Source organism: Centruroides sculpturatus, unplaced genomic scaffold, assembly GCF_000671375.1.
Source record: "Centruroides sculpturatus isolate CEXI.00-Female unplaced genomic scaffold, Cexi_2.0 scaffold1544, whole genome shotgun sequence".
In the NCBI taxonomy this organism is placed as follows: domain Eukaryota; kingdom Metazoa; phylum Arthropoda; class Arachnida; order Scorpiones; family Buthidae; genus Centruroides; species Centruroides sculpturatus.
In genome coordinates, this window is record NW_019385701.1 from 136268 (window position 1) to 144586 (window position 8319).

Consider the following 8319-nt stretch of genomic DNA (forward strand, 5'->3'; position numbering starts at 1 on the left):
AAAGTTTCAACAGCACTTTGCACGTTCTATGCGGTCGGTATGCTGAATGAAACAGCAGAATACAGTATTTATGACAAATTTTATCGACAAAACAGTAGAGTACAATCAAACTGTACATCGAATCAGCGGCTGCACTACTTCAGAGTAAATGTTCAATGTGACGACCACCAACTTCGTTACATAATGTGCAACGACAAACCATGTTTTGTCCGACTCTCTGTAAGATGCCACGCTCTCCTCTGATGGTATTAAATGCTGTAAAAATGCGCTCCGTAAGCTTATAAACGGTTCCTACAGGTGTTGCGTACACAAGGGACTCACGTTACTAGCTTTATGTTTAGAGCACAGCGCCAGTAAATGCAAGGGGTGACCTGAAGGACGACAAGCACTAAGTACACAACATCCTATACACAGGCTCAGTTAGACCACTGTAGTTGTGTGTTTACAGTCTTCCATCCGCAGCAATAACATGACGTCAATGGACGGAAGGGTAGCTACTAAAGTGAAGGGCGGTCAAGCACTTCCTACCGCTGTACACACTTTAGTTCAAATTTCCGGCTATAGATTCCTTATATCAAAACGTTCAAAATTTCACCCTCTACAATCCCCAAATTTTTAAAACGTTATTTTGATACACCTGTATAAGTTGGGTACAAGTATATTGCCGATATATTTTTGCGAGGGTAGCTTATATCTTGGTTCTAATTCGTATATAGATTGCCCAAATCACTTATCTTTAACAGTAGAATACTGTTGTGAATCGCACACAATGATATTGTCAATTTTTTATTTATATTAGTTGCCCTTTTGCTATTGATATCGAAAACATCTTGATCATTGGTGAAATATTGACTTACTTTTTCTCGTCGTGTCAGTGTCCATTTCGATGACGAGTTTTATAAAACTTGGGCTTTAGATGTTGAAACCCAGTCGTTATTATTGCTAATAATTTTTTTAAAAATTCAACAGGATGTAAACGTTTTATATGACTCCGTAAATTCGATGTATTTCCTGATGTTTTATACATTTTTCTTTTTACATAAAGTACGTTTCGCAAGTTGTTTATCTTTCTCATCAATTTGGAAATATTCCCAAATATTAGATTTTTTTTCTGACGGACATTCTACAATTAATTAAAGATAACAGAACTTTACGATTAATGGTTAAACTTAAAAAGAATAGATTGCGTTTACTCAAAGGTAACAATATTAAAAATTTTTAAAATTAATTTTAAATATTTATTATTAATTTTAAAATTTTATTTAATAATAAAAATAATATATATANGTGCGAGATCTCATTGTGGTGCCATCCCGTAGAGACTGAATTGTAGAAATAATAAAAAATTATTTTTTATTATCATATTGATAATAAAAAATAAATATTAGTTTCATGTGAAAAGTTCGATAGAAAATTAGGCTATTGATAGCGACGATATTTTTAAAACATCGATAATACCGATAGCGCTATTGATAGTATCCGACCACTAGTATACGTATTCAATATTTTAAATAATTTATATTTTAACTAGTGTTGTAACGAATAGTATATTCGGCCTCAGGCCGAATACCGAATATTCGGCAAGGAACGTGGCCGAATAGCCGAATATTCGGCCAAACTATTCGGCTTGATTAACGCACGTACGAAAATTGGTGCGCAAACCGCATTATGGCAAGGATCCTGCTCTCTATTGGCCCGCTGTCACTACGCTTCGCCAGTTGTAGCGGACAGACAAGAGTGTCATGGAAGTATGTGATAAATGATGATATCAAATGTGGATAACAATGAAATGACCTACACGTGTAAATAACGGAAAAAGAACAGAAAAGGACCGCGAAGTGAAAATGTGAAAATAAATAAGAAATTGAGTTGATAACATAAGCGAACAAGTCGAGGCAGCTTATTGGCACGAAATTCGCGGCCGTCAATGCCAAACAATTGTTGTCATAGACTTCGGAAAGCTAAATGCTTGTAATAAAAGTCACTTAGCGTTCACGGGCGAAAGCCTGGGGCCGTTCGGGCTATCAAGCTATCTCGAATCTGTGAAATCATAACTGTGACTTATATCGACGTCCTATCTGTCTCTTTTCTCCGTTATCACCAGGCTGTCACGTACTTGTAAAATGGGAACTCTACGACGGAAAAGTGACGAATGGAAAGTATCGTGAGCGCGTATTATGATGTATGCACATGCATACGTGGATTAAAGCGATAGAGGAAAGGGAAAGGGAAGAGCAAAGACGAGCGCTTAAAAAGAAGGATAGGCAGGGTCAGACACTCAGATGTGCAAGGATTCTCCTACGATAGACGTGTACGTGTGCTGATCTTTGTAATTATAAATTGTGAATACATATGACTAATATTTTTTTCTTTTTTATTTTGTGCATGTTATAAGTTATAAATAAATATAAACAAACAACACTAACCCGATAACATTAAATCTAAATACCAAAATGATTAATTTACTGTGTTTTTGTTATTTATTACTCCTGCTTTTAGGTATTCGGTATTCGGCCGAATAGTGATTAGATATTCGGTATTCGGCCGAATAGTGAAAAATAGGCCGAATAGGCCGAATACCGAATAGTAACCGAATATTCGTTACATCACTAATTTTAACCCCTATGCAAGAAATAAGTAATAAAAAAATTGACAATATATATACTGTAGAAATTGAATTCTCAGTAAAACAATTGTTCCGACGTAGAATTACCCTATAGAGCACTAAAATATCACCGTGAATTCCGTATTTTTTTCCTGTGGACCCCCAGTAATGTTACATGGATCCCAGTTGAGAACCACTGATATATACTATATATAAATTATAAGACCCAGTTATCCAGATTATGGAAGGCGATTCGAATTGATGTTTCATTTTACAATTTTTAAAATATATTTTTAAATGTAAAAACATTACTTTAATGAATCATTGTAATTAGATATACAATTGGTAATATTGAATATAATTGAAATAATGTTGGTAATTTAGCTATTAAATATATTTACCGTTCAGTTAATACGGACATAATAACATCGTGTCCTTTCATTGTAAATAAAAGTTTTGTTTATTGAATAAATCGACACTATTTTATTTTAACGCTGATATTTGGTAAGTAATTTACTACATTTATTTTGTTAGTTTCTCGAAACAATAATTTAATATTAAGCAGGACGAAGGAACCAAATGATGTATTCACGATAATTTGTTTTTAATATTAATTGTTTTACATAAAATTTAAGTTTTATTTTAAAGTTAATTACCTTGATGAAAAAGTGTACTCCGCCATTCGGCCTAACATTATTTCACAAGCACTTAGTCACAAAGTATACAATTTTTCAAGTAAGTGTTTGAAGAATTTCTATAATAAGAAAATATTGAAATTTTGAATTGTATCAATTATTCTAATAAAATTTCATGTTTTTCAATGAATTTCTTTATTTTAAAAATTTGCTTAATGTTTACACGATTTTACTTACATATTACAATTTAACAGTGTTGCAGCATGTTTCTGTCGATTCATCTTTTTTTCCTTCAAGTCAAAGTTTTGAAGAAAGAAGATTGAAGCTTATTTTATTGTTTAACTTTTGGCCTATAATAGTTTATTAAGTTTTAATTTAATTCAATGACTGAAATTGAAACTAGTATAGATCGGAAGCAAAAAATGTCAGACCTATTAATATTTAGTGAATAATTTTACCTTACTGTTTTAATGCTTTTCGTAATAATTTTATTATTAAAATAATTATAGAAAATTAAATTAATAAGAATAGTGCTAGTGTTTGATTGCTTTGTCACGACACAATTGATTACGGCTATAAATGTTGCAATGAATATACAGAATTGTGTTTATGACGTGTTCTGTATTCGTAATCATAATTAGTAAAAATTACCTATAAGTTCGACACTAGGCGATTTCACTTCAAAAATAACTTTTGTAGGATGTCATGTGTCATCATTAAAATTCATGAAATTCTATAGTTTGACGGAAAATAGAAATGTGGAAAACTGGTCAAATTCAACAGGTAGTTACAGACGCTGTTGGGTTGTCGCAGAGTAATATTAGCAGATTGTGGAGTAGATTTAAAGTATATGAAGAATATACATAATAGCTGGACAAGGTCATAGACAAATAGTTATCCCAAAGGAAAAAAGTTAAATTATTTAACTACTTTTCGGAATTGTCAACGAATGTCACAGCATTGAGCGTTCTCGGCGGGTATTGGGCAGCTTGTAACCACACGATCTATTTGCTGTCGTCTTCAGATGTTAATGAACAATCAATAAATGCTGAGCTCAAAGACAAAGACTATACAACATAGACACTAGAATGCTGTTCTTTTTATCGGTAAGTTCAGATTCAACGTACTGTACAATGAATATTTGACGATTTCTCATCTGTTAGAGAGAGGAACCACGATAACCATGTGCAAGAGAGTGCTTCATTTGGTAAAGAAAAAATTTTGGTTTGGACAAGCATAAGTTTTGATGATCGTACTTATCTCCACGCTATCAGAAACAGTTTAATGACAGCATTTAATTTCCAAGAAGAAAGGAAGAAATCCCGACTTTTTGTTATATTTTATGCCGCTGCATTTGAAATTCTTTCCTTATTATGAACGATAATGTGTGTCCGCACAAAACACATGTAATTATAGATATAGTAAAATATGAGGATGTGGAACGCAAGATCTGGCCTGGAAGATCCATGGTATTTAAATTACATTGAACAAGCTTGTGACTTACTAAGATTACGAATTTTTCCTGTTAACCAGCTCTACAGATTTTTAATGATTCGGATTGTGCCATTAACCATGGGCGTCGGCAGAAAATTTTCTACTGGACACAGCTTGAAGACAAAATATTACATCAATAAAATTTTTGGCAATTTTTCACAAGTAGATTATAAAATACAGTATTGCGTCAATACAAAAAGACAGACGAAGCGTTCCATAGTCCAGGGTGTAAGGTTGCATATCTCAATCACTTTTACGATTATCATTTGCAGAAGTTTTTACTCGATTCCATGGAAAACCAAGAACCCGATTTTCCCACTACGGACCAAGATAAGAATTCCTGGATATTTTCATTTTATCGATGTCGCACAGCTACGGTTATAACAGTTTACGGGGACCGTACATCGTACTGCAGATGTCTTTGTTTCTTCTTTATCTCTTTCTTTGATTTATTATTTTTTAATACTGTATCGCAAATCTCTCACTTACCCTTGTTCAGGTGTACAGTACATAAATTTAAATAAATATAAATTTCTTCTCCCCTTTTGTTTTTTGTATTTTATATCACACTTTCATACTTTTCATTTTCTCAGAGAAATTCATCGGCCGAACATTCACTTTTCTAACGTATCCTCTAATTTTGTTGAGCAGTGTGTAGTCTGCTGTGTATACTAATATAGTATTAGCAACAAAAAATTTCGTTTTATAATATAAAAACGAATATTTTACTTATTTAAGTTTGATGTTAGTAGGTAAAATGAGTTAGTACTCGACATAAATACGCTATGAAACTGTTATACAACGTTTTCCTAAATAGCGCTTTCATCGTAAAGTGCCAATGAATACTTGTGAACGGATCCTTTCTCATAAGTATTATAAATAAATATATGTGAATTATTAAATGTATGATTTTTTATTGCAAACGACAGCGTTGCGACGAGATCACGTGAGTTTCAATTTTCAAATCTGTATGTAAACGTTATTGCTATATATAATTGTTATTTTTTGTTGTACAGTACTTTAATTTAGCTCCATACTCGCTCGACGGTATGCCAGTATAAGGGGCAAACAAATATGAGTAATAAATCAAAGTTTGACTCTATATGCACTCTCTACATTGATATAAAATGTATTTTAATATAAAACGTAGTTAAAGAAAAATAAAAATAACTATTCTAAATTTCTGTCTCTATTAATTTTGAAATAAACTTATTTATTGCATTTAAGAATATTTTATTGCTAAGCTAAAATGGTTTGCTGTTTACAAAAATTGGTTTTGCGAATATACAGTGAAAAAAGCAGTAAAAGTTAGTCTAAATCTTGTCATTACTAAAATAATTAAATAGGATTTTCTTATTATAAAGTAAGAAACAATCGAATTTCTTACAGGAGATGTGTTATCGAACCAAATAGTCAGCATAGTGAAACTTATTATGTTGACAATTTGGTTCGATACTATGCTAACCATTCCAGAGAAAATTTTTCTTTATCTGTAACATTTGATATTATCTTTTACCAAAATTGAGTTACAGTGGCACCTCGTACTTCGAACTTACTTCATTCCAGGAAGTCGTTCGAAAACCGAAACAATTTTTTTCATAATTAATGGAAAGACAATTAACTCATTCTCAGATTCTAAACAATATTCATTTCGATAAACTTAAAACAACAAATATCCATAATTTAAGATAAAAATATCAAAATTAAATGCTCTGATAATAAATGAAAACATAAAACAATAACTAAAATACAATTAAATGAAAGTTGCATTTCCCGCTCGCACACTATTGACTTTGACATCTTAAACATGGTCGACAGATCTGCCTCAAGTGTACCGTTATCACGCTTCCCGATAAGTTTCTTTTTTATTTTCATTATCGCTATTACAACCTTCCTTTTAGATTTTGTTGCTTTTACACACTTCTTGGGTGCCATGGTTAATAAGTAAAGGTTATATTGGGCTGAACGGAAAGTTTATTTGTAGTTTTAATAGATGTCGTTACTGAATATAGTTATGTGATTCAATTTTAACAGTCTAAATTTAACACATTATTGCTAATGAGAGATTGCATTTTTTGTTTAGAAGCTTATTTTAAACCTTTTACTTCGTATTTTGTTTTAATAAAATCGAGACTTCTTTGACCTATCGACCCGGACGTTACGCATTCACCTCACTGATAACGAGAACAGCTTTATGTTTAAAATTTGAACTTTCTAGACCCAGTAGGTTTTCTCTACGAGAGTCTGCAATGCCGGATGATGAATAAGAAAATACAACTTATTTTGGCTATTTTTGCACTTTTTAATTACTTTGGCTATATTTTGGCAACTGCTTTATAGCAAATCTTTAAATTTTGCACACTATCTAAGAAAACAAGTACCTTTCGAACGAGATATTCGGAATTACTGTAGACGTTTAGGAAACAGAGAAATTGACTCCAAAAGGAGGCAACACTAATACCTGTATATATAATCAGTCAGTGACTTTTTTACTCGGTAGATTTTTACTGATTACTTACTTGGTAGATTTTTACTTACTTGGTAGATTTTTACTGATTACTTACTTGGTAGATAGTGACTACCGTGACTCTATCGTAATATTTGAAAAAACTGATAAATTCTTACTTTAAAGTGCGTAATTTACAAGACATCTTACAAATAAGGTGTTTATTTTCATTATAATGAATATAGAGTCGAAAAACATTGTTAAAAAGCTATTCTGGCTAGGATATACAAGAAACTGGCACTAGCCCTAACTAGGGTTAGGACTAACTTGGATTTTCTTTTAGAGTGCCAGAGAAAACTAATATAGACCAAATAGTAGTATAAACTATTTGTATAGACCAGGGGTGGCCAACAGTTTTGCCCCGGGCCGAATTGGAAAGAAAACTTTTTCCAGGGGCCGAAACCTGAGGCTGCCCTATGAAGATTTTGAGGTGCGAGATCTCATTGTGATGCCATCCCGTAGAGACTGAATTGTAGACAGAGCTTACAGATACAATTTTCACATTATCATGCTTTATCAACACTCTTCGCAGTACTTACGAGATTTGTAATGGAGGGTTAACTCTAAACGCACAGTGAGTTGTTGACCTTTTTTCTTTTTTTAGGCGTCAGAATTTTTTATCTAGCTATTCGGACTTCAGTACCTAGTATTGAAAGATTGATCGCGGGCCACATAAATTCATTAAACGGGCCGGATCTGGTCCGCGGGCCGTATGTTGGCCATGCTTGGTATAGACCGAGTTTTACATTTAATTACGCCATCTAGTATCAATATACAGTCGACCCCCCATAAGATCATAGATACGTTCCATTCTTTAGGAATCCGATTTCTTACGAGTCCTTCCAATCACAGCCCGACACGTGTCAAGTTTACGGACTACGGCTGATTGAAAGGTTTTCTTCCATAAAATTAATCGCTTCTAGACTAATCCGACTCAACATTTCCAAAATACGTATATATTTTTTGGAAATAATCCGTATAAACTACGCTATAAACAAAAAATTGTAGGATTACTTACCGAGTGTGCACATTCGATATCGCCATTGCTCAACATTGTTTTCGTCGCGGAACAGCTCAGC